General features: G+C 45.5%; 1 pseudogene; it reads right to left on the bottom strand.

Moving 5' to 3' along the window:
• Positions 1-7,374: 7,374 nt before the first annotated feature.
• On the bottom strand, positions 7,375-11,696 carry LOC142803554 (uncharacterized; annotated as a pseudogene).
• Between the last annotated feature and the right edge of the window lie 3,390 nt (positions 11,697-15,086).

Genomic DNA, 15,086 nt, shown 5'->3' with positions numbered 1-15,086 from the left:
CCTTAATACTTAATGAACCCAAAACTATATTTATTTTTTTTCCTTAAAAAGTGAGTTTGAGGATTCGTACTTTGCAGCGAAGAGTTTGATTTTCACTCGTGCCTTGACTTTAGCCACCAATCAGATAACCTCCTTCTAGTTAAGTCTACTTGCTTAAAGTCTATTTTGCCCTCCCGGTCCCTAAACCCCAGTGCTTTGAAAAACTCTGCGCCATCATCCTGAACTATAAGGTGAAGCCCTTTACAGAACATTATCAAGTGTTCGGCAATTTCTTCTTTCTCTCCACACGCACTGCATACCGTGTCTACCCCTTCGTATTTGGCCCGATATGTCTCGGTTTGCAGTACTCCCGTCCTTGCCTCAAACAGTAGAGAAATACCCCGAGTATTATCATAGATCCTTTCCTTGGCAATTTCCGGCTTAAAAGTGCGATAGATCTCTAGTACGGACTTAATCATGCCCATTTTACACATGTCAGTCTCCGTTTCCTTCACTTTCTTCTTAACCGATAGTTCCTTTCGGTTTGGCCACCTGCTGTTTTCTAAGTATTTACCAGTCAACTTCCTGGTTCGCTTCCTCCATTTTGTATAAACATTCTTCATGTACAAGTAGCTGAAAACCTTCCTAGCCCAACGCTCCTCCTTCATTTCTCTCAATCGCTTCTCAAATTTTATCTTGCTGCTAGCTTCCTGCCCTCAAATGATGTCCATCCCATATCACCTTGTACTCCCTGATTCGGTGTATTCCCGTGAGCTCCTAAAGCAAGCCTACCTATTCCACGTTGCTTAATTTCTAATCTTGCTTGAACTTCTGATCTCATGCACAAGACCGCATTGCCGAACGTCAGCCCAGGAACCATGACCCCTTTCCATATTCCTCTCACAACATCATACCCATTGTAATTCCACAGTGCCCCGTTTTTCATCACTGCAGCATTCCTGTTACCTTTAGTCGCCACGTATATTTCGTGTTCCCTCAGGTACTCGGTCCCATTGCTTATCCATACGCCCAGATATTTGTATTTATCTGTTATCTCTAGCGTGACCTCCAGTATCCTAAGATCACTACCTTCGTTGTCATTGAAAATCATGACTGCTGATTTTTCCTTACTGGATATAAAATCTAACCTATCTCCCTCATTACCGCAGATGTCCATCAATCTCTGCAAATCTTCCTTGTTGTTGGCCATTAGCACTATATCATCTGCGTACATTAATGCTGGTAGTGCCTGATCCATAAGTTTTCCTTGTTTGACTAAAGAGAGGTTGAAGCCCAGCCCACTTCCTTCTAATTTTGCCTCTAATCCTTGTAGGTACATCATGAATAATAAGGGTGACAGGGGGCACCCCTGCCTAAGCCCCCGTTTTACCTCTGCAGGCTTGTATACCTGTTTTTCCCACTTTATAACTACCTTGTTACCTTTATAGATACCCTTTAAAAGATTAGTGACTGCATGTTCCACGCCTAGTGTGTCCAGTATTCTCCACAATTCCTTTTGAACCACGCTATCGTACGCTTCCTTGATATCCAAGAATGCTAGCCACAGGGGTCTGTGTTTCTTTTCTGCTATTTCGATGCACTGCGTGAGTGAGAACAGATCGTCTTCCAACCTCCTGTGTTGCCGGAACCCATTCTGAAGTTCCCCCAGCACCCCCTCATCCTCTATCCATGCCTGCTGTCTTTCCTTTAAAATCTGCATCTCCAGGCTGTAGACCACTGATGTCACTGTTATAGGACGGTAGTTGTTTATGTCAGCTTTGTCCCCCTTTCCTTTATAGATCATGCTCATTCTGCTAAGTTTCCATCCATCGGGGACTTCACCATCGATTATTATTTTGCTCACTGCCTCTCTCAAAGCCTGCTTAGACTTCGGACCTAATGTCTTTATCAGCCTAATTGGAATGCCATCTGGGCCTGTTGATGTACTACTAGCAACCCTTTTCTCAGCCCTTTTCCACTCTCGTTGTGAAAATGCAGCCATTGCACCTCTTGATTCGTCCTTGTCTATTGTGGTGCATAAAGTACTTCTTTGTTGAAATTTTTTTGTCACCCTTGTTCTTATATATTCAATAGCTTCGTCCCCTTCTAGCCTGGCACCTTGGGCTGTAGTTATAAAACTCTGCTCTAAGCTAGTCTTATTTCTTAGGAAGTTTAGATGGTTCCAAAATTTCGCAGCTGCCTTTCTATCTTTTTTATGTACTTCTGCCAGCCACTGAGCTCCCTTTCTTCTAATCTTTTCATTGATCAGAAGGGATGCAGCCCTTCTACAGCTTAGAAAGGTTGCCCATTTTCTTTCCACATCATCTGTCGGTTCACCCCGCTGCTTAGCATGTCTGTGTTCCCTAGAGGCTTCCTGACGTTTTGCTATGGCTCTCTTAACTTCCTCATCCCACCAACTTTTGGGTTTGTGTCTTCCTTTCCGGGGTGACTTGTTACGCGTCTTAGCAAGCTCTAGCTCAAAGAGTCTAATTAGATTCGTGTATGTCCACACTGTCTTATTATCCTCCGTGATTACTTTCTCAATTTGTTTAGTGGCTATTTCAATTTGACTTTCTGAATAAAAGTTTTCCTGTAGTTGCTCATCTTGTCTCCTTCCCACTTTCACTGCTCTTCCAAAACTTAGCTTGATACGTTCGTGATCACTACCCAGACTACTGGAGCCACCTTCATCTATGTGCATTCCCCTGAGCTTATTATACATCCTATGTGACATCAGTGCGTAATCTATCGTCGACTGCAGCCTTCCTACCTCCCATGTTATTTGCCCTTCACACTTCTCGGTACTGTTGCAAATGATCAAATCAAGCCTTTCACACATATCCATGATCATTTTGCCTGTCTGGTCGGTATACCCATCTATATCTTCTATGTGCGCATTCATGTCTCCTAGTATAATTATCTCGCACTCTCTTCTCCTGAACTCCTGAAAGTCCTTTGATATTCACTCTACCATTGCCTGGTTTTCCTCTCTGGCCTTTGTTCCCGTCCACAAGTACACGAAACCAAGGAGTGTCATTTGACCTGCCACTTTCCCTTTTAGCCATAAATGTTCCTTGCACTCCTGCTTGACCCTTTGCCAGTCTGTACTTTTATGAATGAATGCCCCAATACCACCCCCCTTTCTGCTGCCTTCTGTTCTATTACAATATTCCCACGCGTAGTCCGGATCGTTCGGAGGTTGTTCCATGTCCCTGAGATGTGTTTCTACAAAACCGTATACCATCGGCCTCTCTTCCCTTAGCTGTTTTTCTATCTCTTCCCACTTCATCCTGTTCCTACCACTCTGCATGTTAATATACCTTATGTCTGAATGGGCTCGGCGCTCGTGGCTACATCTATTTATTGCCCCGAACTCTACCTATCTTAGACATTGGTGCCACTTTGTAATCGTATCTGTCCATAACACCTGTCGAAGAGAGTACCTGGTTGTTTTCCTCGTTACTAGCTATCCTGCACCCCGAAGGGTCGCTTGCCCCCCAAAAAAGCTTCTGCGCGTCCTGCAAGTCGCTAGCCCACCTCATGACCTAGCCGCCCATCGAAGTGAATTCCTTCTCGTTAAAAACCACTTCAACTATGCACCTCTCTGTTTATTTCCACCACCTCAAAGCCTTTCTCTCGACTCATCCGCCATATCTCTTGGTTTGCGTTGACAACCGCTCTTTGCAGGTTGCTACTATGCACCGGTACCTCCGGTATTGTGCGTATCGCTACCTGTACCTAAGGAGAAGTGGCGCACATGTCATCGACGCCTTTCGCCAGTGTGGCTGCTAGTCCTGCAGTATCTTCATTTAAGACATCATTTAAACCACTTGAAATTATCACGAGGTTCCGTCTTTCAGCTGCAGTTTTAAGTTTTGCGCTCGCTTGCCTCATGACTGCTTCCAGCTTGCGTCCTGGGAACGCCCCTACTGCAAGAGGTGACCCTCTTGTCACCTCTTACCTTGTCTTTGATGACTTCTGAGCATCAATTTATATTCGAGTCCCCGGCGATTATCACATGCTGTGACTTTTCAGCTGGAGCGTCCTGCACCTGGGGGCTACTTGCACCTGTGACGCCGGCTGCTTTCTCCCCTCCCAGCCCCATTAACGTTACTAGATCCTGCCAGTTCTCAAACTCCCACGGCGGCTGCCGTTGATGCGTGGCCCCGTTTCGTTTCCGCTCACCAGACGGCGCGGCGGCCACGGTTAGCCCGTTGCTGTGCAGCAGGAAGCCGGCGGCGCGCGTTGTAAATGGCCGTTCTTTGCCTTGAAATAGTCGTTCAATGCGTCTCAAATTTAAACTACCATTAGGGACCTCTTCGAACAATCAGGTGATGCTTTATGTATTACATTACATACATTACATTTCTAAATACGCATTATTTCAACTGTTACTATTAATGTTAACATTAATTTTGTGTTTTCGAAATAAGTATCCTGTCGTTTTTTTTTCTATGAATGAGCTAAATTTCCATTTATTTAATGCCTTGCTCTGTGTATCTACTTTAAGGTTGTCAACAAGTGCATTTTTTGGTGAATTCTTGTCATGTTGCTGCTGCTATTCTTTGTGGAGGTGGGACTAGTCAAGCTGCCTTTAAGCAGCTTTTATTCCGCCATCCTTGCTACTTATGCATGTTTTGTGTTTATGTAGCAATAAACTTCATATATATATATATATATATATATATATATATATATATATATATATATATATATATATATATATATATATATATATATATATATATATATATATATATATATATATATATATATATATATATATATGTATATGTGACGCTACGATGACTGGGCGACGTGGCCTGGCGCATACCCCATGTTTATTCCATTCTCTGACTTCTTCCTCCTCAGCTTCTACCAACCATCACTTCATACGTCACACGATTCCCCCTCCCCCCGAGTGAATGCGCGAGCTGCAACCTAGAAGGCATGAACAAACGGAGTCTTATAATAAAAAAATAATGCCAGAAAATGCAGTAGTTCCATGCCACACGGCGGTTCCATGCACTTGCACAAAATGTTCACAGGAAAGGCAGTCCGGTGATATCTAGGTGACCTCAGGTGGGCGAGGTTGGCTGTTGTGCCCTGGATAGCATAACCCTGCCCTGCACATCTCCACTGATGATGACACGACTTGCGGTCTTGTGAGGAACGAACAAGGCTTGAAATCTGTGTAGCATTGGATTGACGAATGTCTTTGGCATCGGATCCAGCGCCGTCGTGGCAATAGATGTTTTGCTTCTAGTCGGCGCGCGTGAGAACCGAGGATGATGGGACGATGTCTTTTTCTTTCCGTTGTATACGTAGTAGCTTCATGTCTCTTTCGTAACATTCTGTGGCGTTCTCTCAGTTTGTTGGATCGCAGACGTGGCTTTGAGAACTGGTGCAAAAAATTTTGTCGACGTTGATTTCTGCGAAGATAGCTTAGGCATCGACTTTGTCTTTGCTTCTTTAATTGATGTTGTCTCTGATGACCTTTCAGCCACAAGTGCTCTCGTGAGGATGTTTCACTTGATCGTTGTTCTTGTTCGAGTAGCCGTTGCAGTTCTTGGAGTTCGTGGAGTTGCCTTTGTTGAATTTGCTCGTCTTGTTGTAAAAGTTTGTCAGATGGGCCTCTTTCAAGAACATGAGTCTGCTTTTCTTTAGATGGTGATGTGATCTGTAGATTGTCGGTAGTCGACACTGAACTGCTAGGCTTGTCTTGCGATGAAAGCAGCGTGACAGGCTGATGAGAAAGCTCCCAAGATAGTTGTGAGTCATCCTTGAATGTAAATGCTTCTGTCAGATGACAATGCAACGGCGTTGGTGGATTCGAAATTCCTGCAGTGATTTGACTCACATGTGTGTTATCACTTGATGAGAGCACAACAGACATGGCTTCAGGTGGTTCTGATGGCGTATGTTTTTCTTTTTGCAGCGTAGTTAGGCTGAGAATGTCTGTCGAACGACCCTGGTCGGGAACGTCAGGGTGGGGGCTCATATTGCGAGGATTCGCCAGCTCGTCACACGTAAATTCCGTCACACGCTCAAGACCGTTTGGGCCTTGTGTGTGACACGAAGCACCAAGGCATTCGGGTGTTTCAGTAAAATATGAAGTGTTGTGGTGCAGTGAACACGTTGAAAATGCCGAATTCATTGCTCTTGGAAAAGGCGGCTTTAGGTTCAGTTTTTTGGTGAAAATTTCTCGATTCCTTTCAGTATACGGATGCTTTACCTTGTCTGTTGCGACGTGCACGTTACCAGTCGGTGTTCGAATGCGTGACGTTTTTTCGGAAGAGTCATATGATGGTACAATGGTGGTATATTTTCTCTGAGATCTCGTTTGGACAATGGGGTTACTGCGGGAAGACTTCGCGTAACTGTGATGGGTGAGTTGAAATGCCTTCCGCTGATGAGGTATGGACCGGTCTTTATCGTATTCTTCGAAACGAATGATCATTTCTTCTTTGATCTTTTTCCAAGACTCATCGTTCTCGAAGATGTGGGTGAGGTAAAATTTGAATGCTTCACCTGAGATGTAGTCAGTGAAGTTTATGATCATCTCCCGTTCCGACCATGATGCAGCGGTAGCGTGGAGCTCGAACAGGTCGAACCAGTCTTGTACGGGTCCATCGTCCGCTGCTCCGGTGTACTTGGGGATGGGAAGGTCAGTAGATGCTTCTGACATGATGCTGGTCGATGCGTAATGCTAGGTGCTTGCACGGTTTTCCATGTGTGGTCAGGGTGTCTTGCGTAGAACTGCGTCGATGCTGAGCGACTGATGAAGGGACAGGCAGGTCTCCATCCTGTCGGCTTGTGTGACGCTACGATGACTGGGCGACGTGGCCTGGCTCATATCCCATGTTTATTCCATTCTCTGACTTCTTCCTCCTCAGCTTCTACCAACCATCACTTCATACGTCACACACACACACACACACACACACATATATATATATATATATATATATATATATATATATATATATATATATATATATATATATATACTTATATATATATATATATATATATATATATATATATATATATATATATATATATATATATATATATATATATATATATATATATATGTATATATATGCATATATATATATATGAGTATGTATATATATTCATATATATATATATATATATATATATATATATATATATATATATATATATATATATATATATATATATATGAGCGGAATGAAAAGCAAAGCTATAGCGGCGAAGCTGCCCGCAAACGTGCGGCCAATGTTTGCAGATATTCGTTACTGCAAACAAAAACTGAGCAAAAAAGAGGAACTTTATTTCTCAGTGCCGCGAAAGGCGTTTATTGCCAAGGCCCAAGACACACGCACACAATGCAAATGTTCAACGGCTTTACAATAGGCGAGCTTTCTTGGTGGCGATGGCAACTTTCTCGCGGGTTTGAAGGCGTCGGTTGACATCCCTGGCGTAAAAATGCATTCGTGTCACGATGAAAAAATACAGGAACTGACACGTGAACGTGGGCTTGTGCTGGTCGCAACCCAGCCTCGTCATATCGCACTCATCCAACTCGTCCAAGACCTTCCAAAACAGGTCCGCACAGAGACCTTCCTCATCAAGAGAAAATAAAATAGATTCATTTACAACTCTGATGAAGTGTAGCATCTTGATGCTGGGGTGCCTAAGGCTGCCTTCCTTGAAGCTCCGGTATGTAGTTAAGTATGCATCAGAGCCAATGACAGGAGCTTCTGAACTAACGTCCTGTAGACACAACTGGCACTCTTTACGCTTGGTCATTTTGTGTACAACATATCCAGCTAAGTAGTACACAACACTGTCGTCTGGTGAACCTCTGAAGTAGCTGTGCTCATCACTCATTTGGTCAGGAGTAATACATGGAAATGATGTCATTTCCAGTAGCCTAGCTTCAATCTCAGTGCGCAAGTTAACTCTTTTTGACCTGTCAGCTTCTCCAGCGGTCTTCAATGTGTCTTCCACAGAAACGAGCACAGCATTTGGTTCGCCTTGAACACTTCCACGTAGCGCAGTCTTGATGGGTGTGTACAGGCTCAACAGGCGGAAAATCTGTGTAAAATTCACGACTGTAGGGTGCGACTCATCACCTCCAAATGAACGTGCGTGACCGAAATGCCGCTGAAAGAGAAATAACAATCATTAGAGAGAAAGTCCATTACGTCAATACATTCTAAATTAAAAGCAAAATAGTTCGTGCTACCTCCAAGGGGTCCTGGTTTAGCTTGGCAGTCAACACGTACGCAGCGTTCTTGTTGAAGAGATAACTGATGATGTCTAGCGTAGACAACGAGGTTACACGTAGGGACTCCGTTGTCAGTTGAGAGGCAAAAAGCTTTGTGCCTTTCTCCAATGCATTTTTCTCAGTCACATTTCAGACGTCCAGGAATTGCTTTATGGTCTGAAAAAAAAATAATTGATTGAACAATGATGCCAATTGACGGCATACATACTGGTGATACTAGGCTCCAGAAAGATTGGTTGAGCTGCTTGCCTGTATCTCCTTGGAATTGCGCCTGATTCCCCGGGACGGAAGCTTTATGTTGAGCGCATCGAATACGTCGTTCACCATTCTTGTAAAGGTCTCAGTGCCTTCTGAATCTTCTAAGCCAGCGACCTTGGCTTCCCTGTAGACGCGTATTCCAACAGCTGTCCCACGGCTGAAGAGCTGTACAGAAAGCATTACATTTTTTCCACATGTAAGTACACAAAATAAAAAACAGCATGCTTTTACAAAAACAAACTTTACCTGAGTAGCCAGTCTGACACTCATTTTTCTTAAGTTGTCAGGGGCAACATGTGCCTCGGTGAGTTTCAGCACAACTCGGACATGCTTATTTTTCTCTGTTTCATAGAGTGTCACATAATGCCCAAAATTGATGCGAAGGTTACCTGCCTGGAAATAACAAAATCAAACTGTTAAACTGCACTGAACATTTGCGCATGGATTTTTCTTAACCATTCCGTATGTGTGCTTCCTCACGTGATTCCTAATACACTTGACGGTGTGTGGCACATCGCATATGAAGTAGATATTTTGCGATGGCTCCCAGGAATGTTCAATAAAATGGTGCGGTGCATCAAGTTTGCCTGAAACTCCAAATTGGCTCCACATAGATCTGTTGTAGCCAGCCCCGTCACTGATTACAGCCAGCACTGATGCATTGTTCTTATGAAGTTCCAGAACAGCACTCAAGACAAGTTCTGTAAGGACTTTCCCAGGAGCTCCTCCCTTTGTTGCAAAGCTGGCGACTGGCTGCACCCAATCTTCGAATAGTGGCACGAACATGAGTACCAATGCGTGGTCGGCAAGTTTATCTGAGTTTGGTGCTGTAACCTCGCCATAGTCCACAAAGCCGTCCATTTTGCATGAGGCCTTATTGAAGGAGACGCCCTGCTTCAACTTGACCACGTCAAGGAGCAATACTCCTAGCCGTCTTTGATGTACTTTATCAGCGAAATGGCCTTTGATGCTGTGAAGCGCAACTTGATTAAAACCATATTTGCATGAAATGCCCTTTATTATTTGGCGAAGACGAGCCTTTGATGGCAGCGGTAGCAGTTGCATGTCAGCAATCAAAGACTAGGCTTTCGGGCTTGAGATGTGCAGTAGCAGACATGTCATGAGCCACTCGGCATCATATCGCCGACCATTTCTCGACTTCACTTTCGCTGCCATGACAGCTGTCTTAAAGGCCAACTGCTGCCTGGCTGGAAGAACGCTAAGAGTGCTGTCAATTGCTTCCTCCGTAACGGCACTCAGCTGCTTCTTCATCAAAACAAGTTCTTCTTTCATTTTTTCTCGCCTTGAGGTCGCGCGAATTGCTCTACGTCGAAGTGACTTCAAGCAAACCCTCTGCTTTTTCCTGCAGTCTTCGCGCTGCTTTGTACGCTGCAGAAAAAGCTTGTTCAAGGTCCTACATTGAGCACATGTAGCGTTAAAGCTCAATACAGTGCTGTTGTTGCGTCTCCACTTTTCACCTTCTTTTTTGGCCACCAGTGATGATGCGATCTTCGGGTACTTTTCAGCAGGGCATCCCTGGCACAGCTTAAACTTTTCAATGTACCGGATCAAACATTTCAAGTCATCAAACAAGTTCATTTCAATGCTCGGCTCCCCGGCGTAGACGCTGCGAGGCACGATTCGACCATTTGCGCAGACAGTTACTTCGAGGTTCTCCGACAGCGCCACTGACGTTTCCACACGGGAAATGTTACTTCTTATGCTAAGCTTGTACAGTAGTGCTGTTTGTTCAGCAACGCCAAGAAACCAACCTTCAATCTTCTGTCCCCCTTCGGCCAAGCGAGTTAGCATGTCAAACAAAGGTTCACTACTATCCGTCGTCCCGATGTTTTCTGCTTCGTTGTTGCTATCACCAACTGCTGACATCAACTGCTCACCTTGTTCTTTTCGACGCTTGCTTTTTGCCGGGGAGAGTCTGCGAGCAGGAGCCTTGCGTTTCCGTGTCGGTTTCGAAAGGTAACTCGGGCAATTCGGAAACAGCCGAGGCACGGCGTCGTCTTTCAGTGCCCATTTGTCGCGCGGCATCGTTACCAGCTCACCACAAATGTTGTGCTCGAAGACTTTCGAAATGTCTTAGTCGCTGAAGTGAAGGTCACAAACAGAACACGTGCTTGAAAGCTTTTTGTCCTGCCTGGGTACTGCTCGCTGCCGTAGTGCAAGGCGTTCGGCGTCTCGGGGCGGCCTGAAAAAATGTCTCTTCTCACCCGAAGGTAGAACGGAATCGTACCCGCTTTTACACCCGGGCACGAAACAGCGTGGCATGGTTCATACACTTGCCAGCACAGTCCACAAACATCTACGGGTACTCGCGCAAACGTTACCAAGCACACTGCAGCGGGCTGTTTACAACGGTCGTCCGGCCGTCCGTGTCTGTCGCGACTTGCCGCAACTTGTTGTTGTTGTTGTTCTCCTATTGTTAGTGACGCATACCCACTGTGGGGGATTGGCCAAGAATCGAGTGGATTTAAAATTTACTGTTCAGATTTACAATGATGGAGGTATAACAGAAAGATTACCAATAGCCTATAGGCAAGTGTGGTGCTTAATGTAATGCATACAAATATTTACATAAACAAATTTATTCTTAAAATAGACCAATAGTCTGATTTTATACGTATATAATTATGTGGACATGTTAAGATAATGAAACTGGTTAATTAGTGAACCTATTAGTTTCATCAATATTGTCCCGGACGGCCGCGCATACTGTGCCATTGGAGAAACCAGAAATGGAAGCTCCAAAAGACAAAATGACGGGCAGAGATAAGTCCATACAAATGCCACGCAAAGGTATTTCTAATAGGGTTTTTTGTAATGTGTTAAACCGCCTGCAGGTCAAAAAGAAATGGTCTATTGTTTCCAGTTCATCACAGAATGCGCACAGTGGCGAAGGTGCCTGAGCAGACCTGTGTTTATAGAAATTTAGATTTGGTACCCGGCAACGCAGCCTTGTGATAGCTACTTCTTGTTTTCGAGTGCGGCAAAAGTCTCTTCGCCAGGGATATAATAAATGGCAATATTCTGTAGAGTTTGTTAGTGCTGAACCTTTAAAGACTTGCATAAGCGTACGTCTGCGGAATCGAGCAGCAGTCCCATAAGCGGATGATGGACAGAGCGGTAGAATTGGTTGGCTGATTGACGACTTAGCTAAGGAATCGGCTATTTCATTCAGAAACAAACCTTTATGTCCAGGCACCCAAACTAATCGCACTTTTCTCAAATGCACAGGTACTAGTGCACGGAACGCCCTTGTTACGTGATTATCAGCACCAACAGAAAGTGCTGCACAGAGAGATAGGGAATCTGTTGTTATGACAGCTGATGTATTTGCTGTATCTAGCTTGCGTAAGGCGAGCACTACTGCCAGAAACTCAGCCACAAAAACGGGTATGAAATCGGGTAGTCGAAGGGAATAAATCCAATTTAAAATCGGGCTGAAAATACCAACCCCTGACTTTTCGTCGTATTGCGATGCGTCTGTAGCAATAATAACGTTCGTTGTAATACGGCGCAGGTGATCTTGTAGTAAACCATCCAAAATATTATGGGGAAGTAATTTGGCATTATTAGGAAAAATGTCGTCGAATTGAATTTCCACCGGGGTTGAATTATAACGACTCGGCATGATGTCGCAGATACGTAAGTTTAGAGGCTCCAGTAAATTTTGCACAAATATAATTTGTGGCGTGTGAAATCGCGGCCATCTAGCAGCAAAAAATAATTCCTGGGTGGAAATAAAGGCTGTTTCTGAATGTCGTAATGGTGATTCATAAATTCTTAAGAATGTCTGAACAGTCAGAAGGCGAATTCTACAAGAAAGCGGAGGGACCCTCGATTCGAGATACAACACATTGTTGGCGACTGTTTTGGGAAGGCCAAGGCATAAGCGCAAAGCTTCTCTTTCCAGAAGAATTAGAGGCCGCAACTTGTAAGCTGGAACTCCAGAGAAAAGCACACAACCAAATTCCAAAATGGGACGAACATACATGCGATATATCATTAATAATGTGTCTCTTCGCATACCTGTGCGGTAGTTGCTTAGCCTACGTAATATGCCAATAGCCCGCACACCTTTTCCGGCGATATATTCGATATGAGATTGCCAGTTAAGCGATGTGTGATAAATTACTCCAAGGTACTTAACAGATTCCACCTGTGGTATATCCTCATGATGGTAAGACAGAGAGATGTTCACAGGGTATTGCAGCGGGAAAACAAGGAGGGCACATTTACTCGGATTAAGTAAAAAGCTGTTGCCATCGAGCCAGCTCTCCAATATATTAAGGTAAGTCTGCAGCCGTTCATATAGGGTCTGAATGTTATCTGCCATTGCAAAAAATGCGATATCGTCTGCATAAACATAAGTTGTTATATCCTGTTTACGTGGGATGGTGCTCATTAGTAAATTAAATAGCACCGGGGAATGCACCGAGCCTTGCGGTACTCCCCTCGTTTGGTTATGAGTAGATGATGAAAACCCATCTTTAAAACAATAAAATTTCCTGTCTGCGAGAAAATTGTGAACCCACGCTACTATGTATGATGGAAAATCAAGGTATTCTAATCGATCTATCAAAATACAGTGCTCCACGGTATCATATTGCCGCATTCAACCTGCAGAGGAGAGCTCGCACAGCCAGAGAAGAAGACGAAGCTCTTGCCCGGTCCTCTTTACGAGCGCCTTTCATTTTTAATTAAAGTGAGCTCTTCTATATCGAACTCCTGCTGTGTCTGCGTCGTGACACTGGTGGAGGAGCTGGGTACATGTCCAGGACGCCTTCCAACAGCCCGGGATCTAGTCCACAAAGACTTCCGCTCGTCGAAACACCCGTTCACCGCGCCAGCCGCCGCCTGTTAGGCCTGAGCCCAGAGTTCGGTCCTTGGACGGAAAACATGACTGCCCCGGGAAGCAGTTGCCCCACCATGACGAGCCCAAGCACGACACAGGTGACTGTTTTCACCCCTAAAACTCCTGTGGACTTCCATGGCAACTCATATGAGGACGCAGATGACTGGCTTGAGGAGTTCGAGCGCACAGCCAACGTTAACGGATGGAACGCCGCACAGAAGTTGGGGTACGTGTATTTCCCTCTTCAAGACGGGGCTCGCACGTGGTTCACGAATCGCGTGTGGTCAACGTGGGACGAGTTCCGGCGGAAGTTCCTGGACACCTTCGCAAACACCGAAAGGCGGGAGCATGCACAACGACTCCTTGAATCACGGATTCAAAAGCCCAACGAGTCTGTTGCTATGTTTGTTGAGGACATGGCTCGTCTCTTTCATCGAGCCGATCCCGACATGTCCGAGAACAGAAAGATCAGCCACCTCATGCGTGGTGTTAAAGAGCAGCTGTTTGCTGGTCTCGTACGGAACCCACCTTCAAACGTCGACGAATTTTCGAAGGAGGCGACCGCCATAGAACGCGCACTACAGCTACGGTACCGCCAGTACGACCGTCAAAACAACAGCGGACAAATCAGCGCAACCGCCGTGACCACGGTGACTCCTGACGAGCGTTCTTTGCGTGACCTGATACGCGAAATTGTGCAAGAAGAGGTGAAGAAGCTCGCCGCCACACCGAATGACTGCGCGATTGCGTCGGTCACAGAAGTTGTTCGCCAAGAAATAAGGCAAGCGCTTTCACTTCCCGAGCCGAACACTGAAATAGTTAGGCCAACATATGCAGATATTCTCCGTCGACAGCCTAGATCTAACGTGCCGCCACCTCAACAGTACCACCAGCAACAGCCGCCGACAGTGCCTTGGTACTACAGGGAAACGTCGACGCCGATGCGACCCCCACTCCGCAAAACCGACATATGGCGTACCCCTGACTACCGGCCCCTGTGCTTCCATTGTGGGGAAGCAGGCCACATCGTGCGGTATTGTCCTCATCGCGTTGCTGGGTATCAAGGATTTCCGTCCACTACCCCTCGGCGCTATTTCGACGGAAGACGCAACGTTGAAACGAGCGCGACGATCCCGCGAGACGTTTCTCCTGGGTTCCGGTCACGCTCGCCCTCCCCAGGTCATTTTCCCCGATCTAATAGAGGTAGCACCACGGACATGGCGAGAGGAAGGTCTCCCAGTCCACGCCGGGGAAACTAAAAGCAGCGACCTTAGGGGGGAAGGTTGCGAATTGCCGAAGATTTGAAAATCCCCCATTGCCGCCGCATGAAGTGCCACACATTTCGAATGAACCGACGAAAGACGAGATTGTCACCGCCGACATTACACTTTCAATTGACGGTCACGACGTGACCGCACTGGTCGACACTGGTGCGGACTTTTCAATAATGAGTGCGAATCTGGCCGACCAACTCAAGAAGGTAAAAATGGAATGGACGGGGCCGCAAATTCGAGGAGCCGGAGGCCAGCTGCTGACACCAACCGGAAAGTGCACCGCACGAATCAAGATCGGGGATTCATCATTCGTGGCAACCTTCATTATTCTTTCTGAGTGTTGTAAACAGGTCATCTTGGGTATGGATTTTCTGCGGGACTACGGTGCCATTATAAATATACCGGACGGTGTACTGACCTTCTC

The sequence above is a fragment of the Rhipicephalus microplus genome, chromosome 3 (assembly GCF_043290135.1).
Source record: "Rhipicephalus microplus isolate Deutch F79 chromosome 3, USDA_Rmic, whole genome shotgun sequence".
In the NCBI taxonomy this organism is placed as follows: Eukaryota; Metazoa; Arthropoda; class Arachnida; order Ixodida; family Ixodidae; genus Rhipicephalus; species Rhipicephalus microplus.
Note: the sequence above shows the minus strand (reverse complement) of the source record. Positions and strands in the feature narration are given on the sequence as shown.